This window comes from Engraulis encrasicolus, unplaced genomic scaffold, assembly GCF_034702125.1.
Source record: "Engraulis encrasicolus isolate BLACKSEA-1 unplaced genomic scaffold, IST_EnEncr_1.0 scaffold_57_np1212, whole genome shotgun sequence".
Classification (NCBI taxonomy): Eukaryota; Metazoa; Chordata; class Actinopteri; order Clupeiformes; family Engraulidae; genus Engraulis; species Engraulis encrasicolus.
The window spans coordinates 236669-257291 of NW_026945895.1; the positions used below are offsets into that span (position 1 = coordinate 236669).

Here is a 20623-nt window from a genome sequence, read left to right on the forward strand (position 1 = left end):
AGCTCCTGGCTCCCTTCCAGTAGGCCAGAACTGCAGAATATTTGGCTAAAAGGGGGACTCTGCAAAACAAAGTACATCTGCTGCTGGCTACATCTCTGATACTTTGACAGCTCAAGAACCCGAATGAATGAGGATCTTCATTGACACTCATCTCAACTCGTACAGAACATGGATGCCATGAAGGAAGAGGACATCTATGACTTTTTACCAGAGCATTTGACTGCAGGCATGAAGGAAGAGGACATCTATGACTTTCTACCAGAGCATTTGTCTGCAGACATGAAGGGTAGCGGTACTTGGACACCAACTTGCAAAGAAGAACCGTGTTTGTCACATGAAATTAAAGGAGAGAAGTTTCAAGTCATGGAAATAAGCGGTCATGAGAGCACTTCTACAATTCAACCATCAGCTCCATCACAGCAGGAATTAACTCTGAAGGCGATTAAAGAGGAGGACATTTATGATTTCCTCCCAGAGCATTTGTACAGAACTAAGGAGGAAGAGAATGAAACTGACACATTGGACGTGAAAGAAGAAGCCCTGGACATGAAAAAGGAACCAGAGTCTTCTCGAATGGAACACAATGCACACTTGGCTCCAACAGGTATGTTTCATAACTAGCAACCAAGGACACCACCTGGAACAATTTTCTGGAGCCGAGCAACAGAGCGGAAAAAAGTGCAGGATATCTTTTACATCAGTTTAATTAATGTTGCATGCCAAAGGAGCCATTGTATAAAAGCAATATAACACCGGTGCTCGTGGGGTTGATCTGGGAAACCTTCATGGTTGCAATTACCTACGACACTCAACAAATCACACCTGTGAGGGTATCCCAGATCAGTCTTACCACCATTTGGTATTATTATAAGTGGTATTATTGAAATAATTTAATCCTGTTAAAAAATAGAGTCAATTGGAGTCAATTTTGGTCCCCCTAGGGGATTCTTTTTCTCTGCACTTTATCCCATTTGGACTAGTGAATCACATTGAAGTACATACACTAGTCCGTAGCAGTGGGCTGCCTGCTGAGCGGCGCCCGGGGAGCAGTGTGGGGTTAGGTGCCTTGCTCAAGGGCACTTCAGCCGTGGTCCGGTCGGGCATTGAACCGGGAACCCTTGGGTTGCCAACCCAGTGCTCTAACCACTGAGCCACGGCTGCCCCGCCGGCTGGCAGGCTATTAATGTAGTAAGCTTGGGGAATGCATTTTTAACTGAACAAATCCGTGTTTAGCCGGATCATACCACACTCTCGATTAAAAGGTGCCAAACAGAAACTAAAACTGTGTAAAATTGAAAGAAAAATGTCTGCACACTTAAATCCCTGTTATGCCAAGCTTTCGGTCTACTGACCTTCCTCAGGGCTCAGTTGACTGAACAAGTCAGACAGGCGGACAACAGACTCCAGTTCTCTGCCCCGCACGCTGTCTTCCACATCTTTATTTGATCATGTATGCAGTTGCATGGCCCTTGTGGCCCTCCAGTGCGAATTTGAAACTTTTCAAGCTTTGGGCTGTGGCCCTAAGAATCCCTGCATTAGACTACATTTATGTAAAATCTATGTCTCAAATTCACAAGGTATTCCATCATTCATCTGTTGTGAAGTTAAAACTCATTTTTTGTTTTTCTTCTTTTCTTTCCTCAGGTGAACACCAAAAAGCTGATATTAACACAGTAATAACCCATACTGGAGAAAGGCCTTACCAGTGTGCTATATGTTTAAAAGACTTTGCCAGGAGATTTGACCTCAAGCGGCATCAAATAACCCACACTGGGGAAAGACCTTACCAGTGTGCTCTATGTGGAAAAGGCTTTAACCAGAAATTTGCCCTCAGCCAGCACCAGAGTATCCATACTGGAGAAAAGCCTCACCAGTGTACTACATGTGGAAAAGACTTTGCCAGGAAAGGTGACCTCATCACCCATCGGAGAACCCATACTGGGGAAAGGCCTTACCAGTGTGCTACATGTGGAAAAGGCTATACAACGAAAAGTAACCTCATTGCCCATCAAATAACCCATATTGGAGAAAAGCCTCACCAGTGTGCTACATGTGGAAAAGGCTTTACACAGAAAGGTAGCCTCATCACCCATCAGAGAATCCATACTGGGGAAAAACCATTTCAGTGTTCAACATGCGGTGCAGCCTTTTCACAAGTCGCCCACTTAGCTGTTCACCAGAGAATTCATACTGGGGAAAGGCCTTACCAGTGTGCCACATGTGGAAAAGGCTTTATACAGAAAGGTGATCTCATCACCCATCAGAGAATCCATACTGGAGAAAAACCATATCAGTGTTCAACATGCGGTGCAGCCTTTTCACACAGCAGCTCTTTAGCTGAGCATCAGAGAACCCATACTGGAGAAAAGCCTTACCAGTGTGACACATGTGGAAAAGGCTTTATAGAGAAAAGAACTCTCGGCAGGCATCAAAGAACCCATACTAGGGAAAAACCATTTCACTGTTCAGCATGCGGTGCAGCCTTTTCATACAGCAGCTCTTTAGCTAATCACCAGAGAATCCATACAGGGGAAAGGCCTTACCAATGTCCTACATGTGGAAAAGGCTTCATAACGAAAAGTAAACTCGACATGCATCAGAGAACCCATACTGGAGAAAAGCCATATCAGTGTTCAACATGCGGTGCAGCCTTTTCACACAGCAGCTCTTTATCTAGTCACCAGAGAATCCATACTGGAGAAAGGCCTTACCAGTGTGCTACATGTGGAAAAGACTTTGCCAGGAAAGGTGATCTCATCAAGCATCAGGCAACCCATACTGGAGAAAAGCCTTACCACTGTAATACATGTGGAATATTTTTTACACGTAAAGACAAACTCATCACCCACCAGAAAATCCACATTGACAGCAACTAACAGCAGTGCAGAAGTCTGTGAAGAGCATCTGCAAGTTGAGACTGGAGAACAAGACCTGTTGCGCTGTGTACCATCTGCATGTTCTATAGGAATCATACTTGTTGTGAATTCAGTTCTACTGTAGATTTAGTTACTAAGATATTCAACATCAATGTATTTGATTTATTTGTGGTGAGGATCATGATATAGATGATACTATGTACAGAAAATGACAAGTCAATGTAATTACAATAGACTATAAACTGTGGTTTTAATGTTCTGACCATATTTTATATCACAAAACATATTTTCAGAGGGCTCTCTGGTTAGAATTACAATATAGAGCCCAAGTAACATTGGGGGTTAGTGGGTGTGTGCTTGTGGTCATGGAGAGAATAAAGCCGATGGGAGCACACATGAACAAATGAGAAACATATTACTGACTAAAACACTCCGCTACCCCAACAAGTTAGATAACCAGCATCACATACACGATATGAACTTTATTCACAGTGTCTTAGTGTCGATTCTTTCATTTATATTGTTGTGATATGTTATTCTAAAGAATTGTACCATCTGATTATTTTATTAGAACATGAAAATCCTACTGAAATGTATTATTACATGTTTTGAGTTTTTGACTACTTTTTAAATAAAGCGTTTTTTCCATGGCACAAGGAATGTTTCTGTAGAGAATCCCTAAAAGGATGAAGTGATCAGGAAATGTATGTCTACCTTAATGCAGAGACCCACAGCTCTTAACAAGAGCACACACATCAAGGGTGAGTGTAAAAGAGACACAATGAAATAATGCTGACGTGTTTTGGAGAGGGCAACCATTAGACTGAGAATTGTCTAATTCGTTTAGATAAGCAAGGTCAATTTATTTGGAAATTGTGCAAAATGTATGCTGAATGTGTCAACTGAAGGGTATTTGTACATATCCATCTGCAGAGATGTACTAAACATTTGAGACATGTACAAAGCATTTGATATCTGATGAAAGCAATGAAAAATGCCATTCTGTTTTGGGAAATTGCAAGTTGGTTTGGGGATTTGTCTGTGTTGTTTTGAGAATGTCATCTCAGTTTCGAGAAATTAGCCAAACCAATCGAGAAAAAATGTAACGTGTGAATCTCCCATGCCATGTGACCATAACGACTCATGTGAATGCAACCTGACAATTGTTTGAAGGATAAATACCAGAGCATGTGGACTACTGCTTCATTTCCCTCAAGAATTTTGTGGTGATAGAAGCTCCTCTCCAAGGAACGAAGATGCAGAAATACAGCACTCAACAGGCATTGGAAATGATCCACACACACACACACACACACACACACACACACACACACACACACACACACACACACACACACACACACACACATGCAAAAACACTCTGTGTCTCAAGTGACAGCTGTGAGCTGCTAACAGCCACATTTCCACAACAAAAGGAGTGTCCGCAGGGGGTCCAAAGGGTCAAATGACCCCCTTGTGGGGCTTTTAGGTAAAAAGGTCAATTGACCCCTCCGTGGTAGTTCTAGTGTTAATTAGGAGACTTACCGCTGTTTTCTGAAATGATTTCTGAACTGGTTTAAGACTAAATATCCAGCTGGCATTAGCATCTACTCCTGTGTGACCGAACACAATTAGGTCCAGTCGCATACAGCTCTGGCAAATATTGAGAGACCACTTCACAATTTTCAGTTTATCTGAGTTTGCTATGGATAGGTATGTGTTTGAGTAAAACAAACTTTGTTATATCGTTCTATAAACTACCGACAGCATTTCCTCCGAATTTCGAAATAAAATATTGACATTTAGATTAAGATTTATTAAAAATTTATTTGCAGAAAATCTCAAATGGTCAAAATAACAATGTTTCCAAATCTCAAACACAGTGGTGGATTTCCAAATCATTTTTCAAAACTCTCAGATTAACATTTTTTTTATCCTCTATCCGAGTCAGTTGGCGGGTTGAGCCATCTGGCAGGCCGCACCTGACCTCTGACCTTGTGTCTGATGGCCCTGGTATGGCAACTGACTGCTTTGGACATCATCTGACCTCTGACCTTGTGTCTGATGGCCCTGGTATGGCAACTGACTGCTTTGGACATCATGTGACCTCTGACCTTGTGTCTGATGGCCCTGGTATGGCAACTGACTGCTTTGGACATCATGTGACCTCTGACCTTGTGTCTGATGGCCCTGGTATGGCAACTGACACAGTGGGTTTACATACAGTGTTGAATCTCGCCCTCAAACCCGTGCCTGCAGTTCACCTAGGGAGCGCTGTCGAGACAGCAGAGCTCATAAGGCTGGCGCTAATAACTGACAATTGTGCTCGCTGTCTGCTGAAACTTGACAATATTACTGTAAGTTCTGAGAAACCAATGTGGATTTCAATGAAATGTACAATAACCTGGGAAGTATGTCCTTCTGATTTCCTACAGCGTTGGCATTTATGAGTCAGGCTCCGCTAGCATCTTGCTAACAAAATTGCTTTACGGTCGTCGTGATCACAGCAATGCAGCCGGCCGACCAATCTAAACGCAGTGTGTGAAGCCACTCGTGACGTCATATTGACAATAAAGACGTATTTTACAAAGATCCAGCAAGTTTAAACATTCAAACTAACTGCTGTTTGAAAGGATAATCTATCCTGCCTTTTGGAAAAATAAAATGAAACGATGATACCAATTCTCTCCCAAAGCAATGGCAGCATCGTGGTTGAGCTCCATGCGACCCCATTCATTTCAACAGCCTCTGCGCTCCTTGGCGCTCCTCTGCGCTGTCTGGATGGCGCCACTTAGTGGACAGTACCACCCGGAAAAAGTAGCGAGATTCCTCTCTCGTATTACCCATAAACTCTCTCTGCAACTGGCTGTTTTGGACATCATGTGACCTCTGACCTTGTGTCTGAAGGCCCTGGTATGGCAGCTGACTACTTCGGACATAATGTGACCTCTAAACTTGTGTCTGATTGCCCTGGTATGGCAACTGACTGCTTTGGACATCATGTGACCTCTGACCTTGTGTCTGATGGCCCTGGTATGGCAACTGACTGCTTTGGACATCATGTGACCTCTGACCTTGTGTCTGATGGCCCTGGTATGGCAACTGACTGCTTTGGACATCATGTGACCTCTGACCTTGTGTCTGATGGCCCTGGTATGGCAACTGACTGCTTTGGACATCATGTGACCTGGGTCCACACCAACCGGGCAATTTCCATTGGAGACTTATAACTTAAGTTGTGATAGGCCACCGCTCATCTGTTAGACGGTGCAGGATTCAGTAGAAATTTCTGTATAAAAAGAATTGCATACTTATGCCATGAGTACATTTAATTACAAAGCAGGCCTGGTGCAGAATATGAGTATTACATTACATTACATTACATTACATTACATTACATTACATTACATTACATTACATTACATTACATACAAAAGGGACGAGAAACTACCATTATAACGAAACCAGACAAGGATTTCAAAGGAGATACATTGTTTCTAGTCTCCCATGGAGATGCTTGGGGAATGGTGCTCCAATAGAGATGCATGGGGAATGGGGCTCCAATAGAGATGCATGGGGAATGGGACTCTACTTTCTTCTCTCATGTCCTACCGCCAGCCTTTGGTTCAGTAATGAATCGATCGTTTGCCACCTACTTTATTCAGGCCAGTTTTCAGTAATGAATCGATCGTTTGCCACCTAATTTATTCAGGTCAGCTTTCTATACATAGTGGTGCTCATATGTTTACATACCCCAGCAGAATATACGCTTTCTTGGCGATTTCTCATGGAAATCAAAACACACACACACCAGATTGCAGTGTGTCCTTTGTGGAAATCAGGTGGTACCGTGCCTGGCAGCCACGGCCACCAGTGTGTGAATGTGAGTGTGGATGGGTGAATGTGAGGCATACAATGTAAAGCGCTTTGAGTGCTCGAAGGAGTGGAAAAGCGCAATATAAATGCAGTCCATTTAGTCCATTATATAACTGCAGTCCATTTAGTCCATTATATAAATGCAGTCCATCTATGTCTCCCCTGTATATTAATGCACTACAGTGTTGCTCTAAAATTGTCATGGTTGAATAACTGACTGAATTGGACAGCTGTATCCAGACCATTGGGAATATGTGGCACTGAATTGGACAGCTGTATCCAGGCCATTGGGAATATGTGGCACTGAATTGGACAGCTGTATCCAGGCCATTGGGAATATGTGGCACTGAATTGGACAGTTGTATCCAGGCCATTGGGAATATGTGGCACTGAATTGGACAGTTGTATCCAGGCCATTGGGAATATGTGGCACTGAATTGGACAGTTGTATCCAGGCCATTGGGAATATGTGGCACTGAATTGGACACCTTGCAATATCCAAAGGAAAGTGCTGAAAATAATGATTGAAATGCACATACAGAGTCTATGGCTGCTAAAATTAGGCCTATTGTCCTGTCAGGTTTTTCACAGTGGATTACAGACCAGAAGGCCTATTGAAAAAGATGAAAACTTGGGGCCATCTAGGTGCTCCAAAATTCAAAATGTTCTCTGTTTTTCAGAATGACAGACTTCCACACATTTTCTCAATACTGTAAGGCCATAATTATCAATAAAGATAACCTATTTTCAGTTAAATTGTCTCCTTACAGATGTGAGTATAAAAGTTGTCTAGAAAAAGGCATGAATGAATGAATGAATGAATGAATGAATGAATGAATGAATGAATGAATGAATGAATGAATGAATGAATGAATGAATGAATGAATGAATACAGGGGGTGGACAAAATAACTGAGACACCTTGCTGTCTCGGTCAAAGATGCAAGGATACTGTGGCTCCGTGGTGGATCAAATGTTCTTTTTTGCCATCAGTCTCACTGTTGCTGGGAAGAAACTGTTGAAAAACCTTGCTTTTCTGGTAGGAATGCTGTCCGCTCTACTGTGTCTCAGTTTGTATGTGCAGTTCTTGTGTTTGAGCAGAGAGTTAGCTGGATGGAGTGGGTCTTTAATGATTCTCTCTGCTCTTCTATGGCTGCACTGTACATATATGGAGTCAATGGAGGGAAGTGTTGTGCCTATAATCCTCTCTGCAGTCTTGATTATTCGTTGCAAAGACTTCCTTTCAGCCTGAGTGATGTTGCCATACCAGACAGTGATGCCTGTTGTGAGGATGCTCTCTACAAGTCCTCTGTAGGCCTGGGTAAGAGGGCGGTAGTTCAGTCCAGCCTTCCTAGGCATCCTAATAAAGTACAGCCTTTGCTGGGCTTTTTTCACGATGGATGTGGTGTTCAGACTCCAGCTCAGGTTTGATGTTACTTGGATGCCTAGGAATTTATGACTTTCAGCCCTCACCACCTCTGTCCCTTTAATGTGCAGAGGCTGTAGGGGAGGAGGATGTTTTCTAAAGTCCACTATAATTTCCCTCGTCTTGTCTGTGTTGAGGATGAGGTCGTTTGTCTCCCCATAGTCAATGATGTAGTTCACAACAGACCTGTATCCTGACTTGTCCCCTTCTTTAATGAGCCCCAGGATGGTAGTGTCATCAGCATATTTGATGATGATGGTGTTGTCATGGCTTGAGAGAAGGTCATGGGTATACAGTGTGAAGAGTTTAGGACTGAGGCAGCATCCTTGTGGAGATCCCGAACTGACTGAGAGGACACCCCCCCCCCCCCTTCTCACCACCTGTGGTCTCTCTGTAAGGAAGTCCAGTATACAGTTGCAGGTGGGAGTTCGGAGGCCAAGGACTGTCAGTTTCTCAATCAGCCTGCCTGGGTGGATGGTGTTGAAGGCAGAACTGTAGTCCAGGAAAAGCATTCTGACATACTCTCCAGGTGCTCCAGTGTGTGGTGTAAAGCTATTGCTACTGCATCATCCACTGATCGGTTGGGACGGTAGGCAAACTGAAAGGGGTCAGTAGTGTCCTGGACTGTATAATTTATATGGGCTAAGACCAGTTTTTTCAAGGCACTTCATGGCGACTGATGTAAGTGCCACAGGCCTGAAGTCATTAAGAGTTTTTGTGTCTGGTCTTTTTGGAACTGGTATAATAGTTGATTTTTTTTTAAAAATATGTGGGACAACTGCTTGAGATAAAGATGAATTAAAAATGTCTGTATACACACCAGCCAGTTGTTCACTGCAGGCCTTCAGCACTCTGGGGGGAACCCCATCTGGTCCAGTGGCTTTGTGGGGGTTTACTTGCTTCAGGACTTTAAGGACTTGTGTGTGAGTCACCTGGTGGGCTGTGAGGGTGGAGTCGCAGGGGACAGGAGACAGGAGACTTGCTGTCTCGGTCAAAGATGCAAAGATACTGTGGCTCCGAGACTTGCTGTCTCGGTCAAAGATGCAACAGTTACACAGAATTTCTCCTTTTTGAACTCTGACATGTCACCCATAATGTTGTGTGCATTGCAAAATTTTGAGCAAAACTGTGCTCATTGAACCTTCACACTTCACTTTACTGGTGCAATGTGCCATTAATGAAGATTGACCAACAGGCTGGTCCACTTGAGCCATTAAACTTCCAACACTAAAATGATAGGTGTCTCAGTTATTTTGTCCACCCCCTGTATCTTGCCACTTTGAAATATCCAAAGGAATGGTGTCAAATCATTGAATCTCACAAACACAGTGGACTGCTGAAAAAAGGCATATTGTCCTGCCAAACTGTGTGTGTGTGTGTGTGTGTGTGTGTGCGCGCGTGCGCTTGTGTGTGTGTGTGTGTGCGTGCGTGCGTGCATGTGTATGTGTGTGTGTACGTGTGCCTGAGTGCCTTTTTCTGAAGTGTGTGTGGCCAGTGTGGTTCTTTACATACACTGACATAGACACAGTAGACCGGGTGAGTCAGGGGGGTTGAGCGTGGGGGGCAGAATAGTGGGGGGTGAGTGAGGGGTGGAGAGGCAGAGTAGCATGGGAAGGATGAGTGAGAGGGTTGGGGGCAGAATAGTGTGTGTGTGTGTGTGGGGGGGGGGGGGGGTGAGTGAGGGGGTGGAGGAGGCAGAATAGTGTGCAAAAAATGTAGGCCTGAAAAACTTTTGGTCAGAAATCTAATGTGAAAAAGTTTGGCAGATCAACAGCCTTTTTTCAGCAGTCAACTGTGTAAGTGTAATTCAATCATTTTCTGACAACAATCCTTAGGATATTGTCTATAGGAAATTTACATCTTTCTGTTGCCAACCTTTGTACTCACGTCTGTAGATAGGAGATTTCAATGAAAATAGGTTACCTTTATTGATAATTATGGTCTTACAGTATTGAGGAAAATGTATGAAAGTCTGCCATTCTGAAAAACAGAGAATTGAATTTTGAATTTTGGAGCACATTTGAGATGGCAACCAGCTGGAGAATCTTTTTCAGTAGGCCTTCTGGTCTGTAATCCACTGTGAAAAACCTGACAGGACAATAGGCCTAATTTCCGCAGCCATAGACTCAATCATTATTTTCAGCACTTTCCTTTGGATATTCCAAGCTGGCCAACTTTATTTTCATTTCTTTTAGTTTAGTCAACCTTTGTAAACATGTATGTAAGGAAATAGGACAGAATAATGCTGAAAGTAGTTCATCGTTCATGAATATCACCTTATAGTACAATGTAATAATGCATGAAAACAAGTCACTTTGGAAAATGGCGGCCATATTGAATTCTGAGCAATAATTGACGTGGCCCCATGTTTCAATTTCTTCCAATAGGGCTTCTGGTCAGTAATCCACAGAGAAAAGTACGGTAGGACGAAAGGCCTAATTTTCCCAGCTGATGACCTGTCTATAAGGAGGAAGAGAATGAAACTGACACATTGGACATGAAAGAAGAAGCCCTGGACATGAAAAAGGAACCAGAGTCTTCTCGAATGGAACACAATGCACACTTGGCTCCAACAGGTATGTTTCATAACTAGCAACCGAGGACACCACCTGGAACAATTTTCTGGAGCCGAGCAACAGAGCGGAAAAAAAGTGCAGGATATCTTTTACATCAGTTTAATTAATGTTGCATGCCAAAGGAGCTATTGTATAAAAGCAATATAACACTGGTGCTCGTGGGGTTGATCTGGGAAACCTTCATGGTTGCAATTACCTACGACACTCAACAAATCACACCTGTGAGGGTACCCCAGATCAATCTTATCACCATTTGTGTCATATTGCTTAATTGGTATTATTATTATTAGTATTATTATTGAAATAATTTAATCCTGTTAAAAAATAGCAGGCTATTAATGTAGTAAGTTTGGGGAATGTATTTTTTAACTGAACAAGTCAGACAGGCCGACAACAGACTCCAGTTCTCTGCCCTGCACGCTGTCTTCCACATCTTTATTTGATAATGCATGCAGTTGCATGGCCCTTGTGGCCCTGCAGTGCGAATTTGAAACTTTTCAAGCTTTGGGCTGTGGCCCTAAGAATCCCTGCATTAGACTACCCTTACATAAAAACTGTCTGAAATTCACAAGGTATTCCATCATTCAACTGTTGTGAAGTTACAACTCATTTTTTGTTTTTCTTCTTTTCTTTCCTCAGGTGAACACCAGAAAGCTAATATTAACACAGTCAGATTCCAGTGTGTTACATATGGAAAAGACTTTTCCAGGAGAGGTGACCTCAACTGGCATCAAATAACCCATACCGGAGAAAGGCCTTACCAGTGTGCTACATGTTTAAAAGACTTTGCCAGCAGAGTTAACCTCAAGCGGCATCAAATAACCCATACTGGGGAAAGGCCTTACCATTGTGCCATATGTGGAAAAGGCTTTACACAGAAAGGTGACCTCATCACCCATCAGAGAACCCACACTGGAGAGAAACCATATCAGTGTTCAACATGCGGTGCAGCTTTTTAACACAGCATGTCGTTATCTATTCACCAGAGAAAACATACAGGGGAAAGGCCCTACCAGTGTGCTACATGTGGAAAAGGCTTTTACCAGAAATTTGCCCTCAGCCAGCACCAGAGAATCCATACTGGAGAAAAGCCTCACCAGTGTACTACATGTGGAAAAGACTTTGCCAGGAAAGGTGACCTCACCGCCCATCAGAGAACCCATACTGGAGATAAACCATATCAGTGTTCAACATGCGGTGCAGCCTTTTCACGAGGAAGCCACTTAGCTGGTCACCAGATAATCCATACTGGGGATAGGCCTTACCAGTGTGCTACATGTGGAAAAGGCTTTGCCAGGAAAGTTGACCTCACCACCCATCAGAGAACCCATACTGGGGAAAAACCATATCAGTGTTCAACATGCAGTGCAGCCTTTTCACAAGGCAGCCACTTAGCTAAGCACCAGAGAATCCATACTGGGGAAAGACCTTACCAGTGTGCTACATGTGGACAAGAATTTGCCAGGAAAGGTGACCTCACCACCCATCAGAGAACCCATACTGGGGAAAAACCATATCAGTGTTCAACATGCAGTGCAGCCTTTTCACAAGGCAGATACTTAGCTGCTCACCAGAGAACCCATACTGGGGAAAGACCTCACCAGTGTGCTACATGTGGAAAAGGCTTTACACGGAAAGGTCACCTCATCACCCACCAGAGAACCCATACTGGAGAAAAGCCTTTCCACTGTAATACATGTGGAAAAGATTTTACACGTAAAAATGCCCTCATCACCCACCAGGAAATCCACATTGACAACAACTAACAGTAGTGCAGAAGTCTGTGAAGAGCATCTGCAAGTTGACACTGAAGAACAAGACCTGTTGCACTGTGTTCCATCTGCATGTTGTATAGGAATCATACTTGTTGTGAATTCAGTTCTACTGTACATTTAGCTACTGAGGTATTCAACATCAATGTATTTGATTTATTTGTGGTGAGGATCATGATATAGATGATACTATGTACGAAAAATTACAAGTCAATGTAATTACAATAGACTATAAACTGTGGTTTTAATGTTTTGACCATATTTTATATAACAAAACATATTTTCAGAGGGCTCCCTGGTTAGAATTACAATACAGAGCCTAAAGAACCCTGATGCATATTTAGGTAAATTACAATCTAGACCCTAAAGAATCCTGATACATATTCAGGTGTTTTTTCACTCCTGTAGCGGTACTTTAGCTAATAGACTCAACTACTTCTACTACTACCAATAATAATACTTTAGTTTTTAGTTTTAACACCTTTCAAAAACACCCACTGGCATGATATCAGTGTAGGTGTGAGTGGGTGTGTGTGGGTAATGATATCTGTGTGTGTGTGTGTGTGTGTGTGTGTGTGTGTGTGTGTGTGTGTGTGTGTGTGTGTGTGTGTGTGTGTGTGTGTGTGTGTGTGTGTGTGTGTGTGTGTGTGTGTGTGTGTGTGTGTGTGTGTGTGTGTGTTGTTAAGTAGCTGTGTGTGTGCAGGTTAGTGGGTGTGTGCTTGTGGTCTTGGGGAGAATACAGCCGATTCTTTCATTTATATCGTTGTGATTTTTTTAATTCTTAAGAATTGTACCATCTGATTATTTTATAAGAACTTGAAAATCCTTCTGAAATGTATTATAGCTTGTTTTGAGTTTTTGACTACTTTTCAAATAAAGTATTTTTTCATGGCACAAGGAATGTTGTAGAGTATTCCCTTAACACTAGAACTACCACGGAGGGGTCAATTGACCTTTTTACCTAAAAGCCCCACAAGAGGGTCATTTGACCATTTGGACCCCCTGCGGACACTCCTTTTGTTGTGAAAATGTGGCTGTTAGCACCTCACAGCTTTCTCTTGAGATACAGAGTGTGTGTGTGTGTGTGTGTGTGTGTGTGTGTGTGTGTGTGTGTGTGTGTGTGTGTGTGTGTGTGTGTGTGGATCATTTCCAATGCCTGTTGAGTGCTGTATCTCTGCATCTTCGTTCCTGGGAGAGGAGCTACTTTCACCACAAAATTCTTGAGGGAAGTGAAGCAGTAGTCCACATGCACTGGTATTTATCCATCTAACAATTGCCAGGTTGCATTCACATGAGTCGTTATGGTCACATGGCATGGGAGATTCACACGTTACAGTTTTTCTCGATTGGTTTGGCTAATTTCTCGAAACTGAGATGACATTCTCAAAACAACACGGACAAATCCCCAAACCAACTTGCAATTTCCCAAAACAGAATGGCATTTTTCATTGCTTTCATCAATGCTTTGTACATGTTTCAAATGTTTAGTACATCTCTGCAGATGGATATGTACAAATACCCTTCAGTTGACACATTCAGAATAGATTTAGCACATTTTCCAAATAAATTGACCTTGCTTATCTGTTAATATGGCCATTAGATGTATCTATTGTATATAAAAACGGCTATTGATCGGCATTTTAACCACCTGAACCTATGAGTTTGTAATAACTGATTTAGCTGGCAAGCTACTAGGCCCCAAATGTGAATGGCCATTCAGGCTGTCTATTGTCTTTTAAAACAGCGTTTGTTTGGCATTTAATCTCATGTACGAACCCCAACTCTGGTGAAGTTGGGATGTTTGGTAAACTGAGAATAAAATCAAAATGCTATCATTTTCAAAACATTCAATACATTTATAAAACAAAGGAGATACGCACTCCGCGCTTCTAAATTAACAATCCGGTGCAACCAGAGCAGGACCAAAACATAGGCAAAAAGGGAAAAAATCTGGTGCCACACGGATGTCTATTTTCTGTAATTTATTTTTTAGTGCAGTGAGACTAACGTTACGACATGCGTCTTCATCAGAGTCTTCCTTGACATTTGCTGCCTTTTATTTCTCCCCGTCCCAACTCTGAGACACATTGGATTTACATATTCATGAATATCCCCCAAAACAATAATGTTGGTCAGTTTTGATGGCTGATATGTTTTCTTTGAACCGTTCTCCAACTAATGTCAGAACCAGACTTTTGGAAATGGCAGTATTTTGTTATTATTCACAATTAACCTTGCGCCCAACTTCTATGGAGTTGGGGTTGTAATACTTGACTAAAGAGCAACTGATGTTGTACCATGTCATTATGCCCCAACTTTTAGAAGTAGGCGACTAGTGGAATATTATGTTTTAGATAGCCAGCTGGCTAGCTTTGGGATTCATTCTAGGGACTGGGCTCAACTGAATGAGTTAGTTCTCCCCCTGTTGTCACGGAGGTGAATTGACGTCATCAACGTCGTTGAATTCTCTGCGGGAAAAAAACATCACGCCCTTTCCTGCATTCGCACGCAGGACGACTATGAGGAAATACCCCCCGCTGACAGTACGTCTATGCCAAAGGAACTATTGTATGAAAGCCTTAAACACTTAAAGGGACACTGTGCAGGACATTTTCAAAAAAGGTACTGCAAATATGCTGCTCATTGAAACTGGGCTGCATATTGCCAAATTCGATCTTTACATGAAAGTTTACTAAGTAATAAACAAATACTTTCTTGTATGGTCCAAGTACAGTCATTTTTGCAGCTAAAATGGCTGTTTTTGGAAATTCTAAATGGCGGACCATGGAGAAGATCCCCCTTTTCTTGTATGAAAAGTGCAATTTTTGCAGTCATAATGAATACTTAGAATTTGATGCTGGTGATTAGTATTCATGCATGTAAGTATTCCAGCATGAATTCTGAAAATAAACAACTAAAAATCTCATACAGTTTCCCTTTAACGGGTCTAATTGCCTACGGTACTAAGCCTGCTGCTTTGTGCCTACAGTGAATCACACATGTGAGGGTATCTCAGACAAATCTCACTCCCACTCGTGTCCTATTGCTTAACCCTTGTAAGGCGTTCGTGTTTTAGTTACATAGAAGGTGTTCAGGTCAATTTTACCCTGGCATATAGAAAAATAATGAAAAATGGAAAAAATCACCACTCATATTCACCCTCAAGTTCCCCACAACCTGCCTGTGAATTTCAGTTTGTATATGTTTTTGAGAGTGGGAGATACAGAGAGAGAAAGATAAGGAGACGGTGAAGAAAATGATTAAACTCAATCCAAGCTCTCGGATTGAACCATTAGTGCTCTTTTCGCGCAAAGTTGAAACATTGATGCACAACTGAATGACCGAACAATATCTGCACTCCATTTTCCACAGACTTCACCCTCTGCCTTGTCTTCTCAACATGTGATCACTGCTGTATCAGAGAGATCAGAAAATATTGATGTATAAACCCCCCAAAGTGATACGTAATAGAAATGTGCAGGGGGGTTGGCAAGGGGGGGGTTCTCTAATTTTCTTTTCAGATTCATGTTCCTCACTGAAAATGACCCAAAGCCAGTGACTCTCAGTATGAAAGAATAATAACTGATACTATTTCTCTCAGGCTAACCTCAAACGGCATCAAATAACCCATACTAGGGAAAAACCAGTTCAGTGTTCAACAAGCAGTGCAGCCTTTTCACAAGGCAGCCACTTAGCTGCTCACCAGATAATCCAAACCGGGGAAAGGCCTTACCAGTGTGCCACATGTGGAAAAGGATTTGCATTGAAGGCATATCTCAAAGAACACCAGAAAATTCATACTGGGGAAAGGCCTTACCAGTGTGCTACATGTTTTTTTTTACACATTTTTTTGCAACACTGATTCATTTAGCCTGGTGTTTAACCAGGGAGCTACCAGGTTAGAGTTGGAGCATGAATTTCCGTGGCAACTCAGCTGAGTTTCAGGTTAGCAAGGCTGATGGAACGGATATAGCGTAGTGTACAGACTTGAGCTCGGATTTGGGGTTACTGCCGTTGATGGAATGGTCCCCAGATAGCAGTGTGCCCTTTGTGGAAATCAAAACACACACACCAGATAGCAGTGTGCCCTTTGTGGAAATCAAAACACACACACCAGATAGCAGTGTGCCCTTTGTGGAAATCAAAACACACACACCAGATAGCAGTGTGCCCTTTGTGGAAATCAAAACACACACACCAGATAGCAGTGTGCCCTTTGTGGAAATCAAATGATTCTTCACATTTAGAGCCGTTATCACCCTTTAGATCCTGAAGCCAAAACTTTCCCATTTACACCTTGATGGGTGAGACCCTTATGTGACCTAACGAGGGGAGTGGTCTACAGCTCTCCCATTTACACCTGGATGGGTGAGACCCTTTAGTCACCTAACGAGGGGAGTGGTCTACAGCTCCACCTCTACTAGTGGCCCAGGGATAAAGCTCCTGGCTCCCTTCCATGATTAGACCAGAACGGCAGAATACTTTACCACCAGGTCAGAACTTGGTTAAGAAGGGGCATCTGCAAACAGTCAGATCCTTTAACTACCAGAACTTGGATGAATGAATATCTTCTTTGACGCTCATCTCAACTCGTAAAGAACATGGATGCCATGAAGGAAGAGGACATCTATGACTTTCTACCAGAGCATTTGACTACAGACATGAAGGGTAGCGGTACTTGGACACCAACTTGCAAAGAAGAACTGTGTTTGTCGCATGAAATTAAAGGAGAGAAGTTTCAAGTCATGGAATTAAGCGGTCATGAGAGCACTTCTACAATTCAACCATCAGCTCCATCACAGCAGGCATTATCTCTGAAGGCGATTAAAGAGGAGGACATTTATGATTTCCTCCCAGAGCATTTGTACAGAACTAAGGAGGAAGAGAATGAAACTGACACATTGGACATGAAAGAAGAAGCCCTGGACATGAAAAAGGAACCAGAGTCTTCTCGAATGGAACACAATGCACACTTGGCTCCAACAGGTATGTTTCATAACTAGCAACCAAGGACACCACCTGGAACAATTTTCTGGAGCCGAATAACACAGAGCGGAACAAAAAAAATCACATAAAGGCGCAGGCATTCTTTCACATACATTTTACAAATTTTGCATGGCAAAGGAACTATTGTATAAAAGCAATATAACACTTAAAGGGACACTGTGCAGGAAATGGTCAAAAAAGGTACTGCAACTATGCTGCTCATTGAAACTGGGCTGCATATTGCCATATTTGATCTTTACATGAAAGTTTACTACGTAATAATTTTCTAGTATGGTCCAAGTAGAGTAATTTTTGCAGCTAGAAATGGCTATTTTTGGAAATTCAAAATGGTGGACCATGGAGAAGATTCCCCCTTTTCTTGTATGAAAAGTGCAATTTTTCCAGTCATAATGAATTCTGAGGTTAGATATGCACTATCATGATTAAGGGGGGATCAAATCTGTGGCTAGTGCAATACCTGAGTGGCTAGTGACTCGGGAAAATCACTAGCCACAGTGGCTGGTAGGTGAAAAGGTTAATGTCAAGCCCTGGTGACTCCAACAGGTATGTTTCATAACTAGCAACCAAGGACACCACCTGGAACAATTTTCTGGAGCCGAGCAACAGAGCGGAAAAAAAGTGCAGGATATCTTTTACATCAGTTTAATTAATGTTGCATGCCAATGGAGCTATTGGGGTTGATCTGGGAAACCTTCATGGTTGCAATTACCTACGACACTCAACAAATCACACCTGTGAGGGTATCACAGATCAATCTTACCACCATTTGTGTCATATTGCTTAATTGGTATTATTATAAGTAGTATTATTATTGAAATAATAATAAATAGCAGGCTATTAATGTAGTAAGCTTGGGGAATGCATTTTTAACTGAACAAGTCCGTGTTTAGCCGGATCACACCGCACTCTCGATAAAAAGGTGCCAAACATAAACAAAAACTGTGTAAAATTGAAAGAAAAATGTCTGCACACTTAAATCCCCTTTGTGTTCTTTTTAATAATAGGCCAAGCTTTCGGTCTACTGACCTTCCTCAGGGCTCAGTTGACTGAACAAGTCAGACAGGCGGACAACAGACTCCAGTTCTCTGCCCCGCACGCTGTCTTCCACATCTTTATTTGATAATGCATGCAGTTGCATGGCCCTTGTGGCCCTCCAGTGCGAATTTGAAACTTTTCAAGCTTTGGGCTGTGGCCCTAAGAATCCCTGCATTAGACTACCCTTATGTAAAATCTATGTCTCAAATTCACAAGGTATTCCATCATTCATCTGTTGTGAAGTTAAAACTCATTTTTTGTTTTTCTTATTTTCTTTCCTCAGGTGAACACCAGAAAGCTAATATTAACACAGTAATAACCCATACTGGAGAAAGGCCTTACCAGTGTGCTATATGTTTAAAAGACTTTGCCAGCAGAGTTAATCTCAAGCGGCATCAAATAACCCATACTGAGGAAAGACCTTACCAGTGTGCTACATGTGGAAAAGGCTTTACACAGAAAGGTGACCTCATCACCCATCAGAGAACCCATACTGGAGAGAAACCATATCAGTGTTCAACATGCGGTGCAGCTTTTTCACACCGCATCTCGTTATCTAATCACCAGAGAAACCATACAGGGGAAAGGCGCTACCAGTGTGCTACATGTGGAATAGGCTTTAACCAGAAATTTGCCCTCAGCCAGCACCAGAGAATCCATACTGGAGAAAAGCCTCACCAGTGTACTACATGTGGAAAAGACTTTACACAGAAAGGTGCCCTCATCACCCATCAGAGAATCCATACTGGGGAAAGGCCTTACCAGTGTGCTACATGTGGAAAGGACTTTGCCAGGAAAGGTGACCTCATCATCCATCAGATAATCCATACTGGGGAAAGGCCTTACCAGTGTGCTACATGTGGAAAAGGCTTTAATCAGAAATGTGCCCTCAGCCAGCACCAGAGAATCCATACTGGAGAAAAGCCTCACCAGTGTACTACATGTGGAAAAGACTTTGCCAGGAAAGGTGACCTCATCACCCATCAGAGAATCCATACTGGGGAAAGGCCTTACCAGTGTGCTACATGTGGAAAAGGCTATACAACGAAAAGTAACCTCATCAGGCATCAGAGAATCCATACTGGATAAAAGCCTTTCCAGAGTACCACATGTGGAAAAGGCTTCATAAGGAGTAGTAATCTCAAGAGGCATCAAAGAACCCATACTGGAGAAAAGCCTTACCACTGTAATACATGTGGAATATTTTTTACACGTAAAGACAAACTCATCACCCACCAGGAAATCCACATTGAGAGCAATTAACAGCAGTGCAGAAGTCTGTGAAGAGCATCTGCAAGTTGAGACTGGAGAACAAACCTGTTGTGCTGTGTACCGTCTGCATGTTGTATAGGAATCATACTTGTTTTGAATTCAGCTGTATTGTACATTTAGTAACTGAGGTATTCAACATAAATGTATTTGATTTATTTGTGGTGAGGATCATGATATAGATGATACGATGTACGAAAAATGACAAGTCCATGTAATTACAATAGACTATAAACTGTGGTTTTAATGTTTTGACCATATTTTATATAACAAAACATATTTTCAGAGGGCTCCCTGGTTAGAATTACAATACAGAGCCTAAAGAACCCTGATGCATATTTATGTAAATTACAATCTAGACCCTAAAGAATCCTGATACATATCCAGGTGCTTTTGTTCACTCTTTTAGCAGTACTTTAGCTAATAGACTCAACTACTTCTACTACTACCAATAATAATACTTTAGTTTTTAGTTTTAACACTTTTCAAGAACACCCACTGGCATGATATCACTGTAGGTGTGGGTGGGTAAGCAATGATATCACTGTAGGTGTGTGTGTGTGTGTGTGTGTGTGTGTGTGTGTGTGTGTGTGTGTGTGTGTGTGTGTGTGTGTGTGTGTGTGTGTGTTGTTAAGTAGCTGTGTGTGTGCTTGTTAGTGGGTGTGTGCTTGTGGTCTTGGGGAGAATACAGCCGATGGGAGCAGACATTAACAAATGATTAAAATATTGCTGCCTAAAACACTCCACTAACGAGTTAGATAACCAGCATGACATACATATACACGAT

At 42.3% G+C, this 20623-nt stretch overlaps 1 pseudogene; it reads left to right on the top strand.

Moving 5' to 3' along the window:
- Positions 1-58: 58 nt before the first annotated feature.
- LOC134444496 (zinc finger protein 850-like) lies at positions 59-20199 on the top strand (annotated as a pseudogene).
- Positions 20200-20623: the final 424 nt, after the last annotated feature.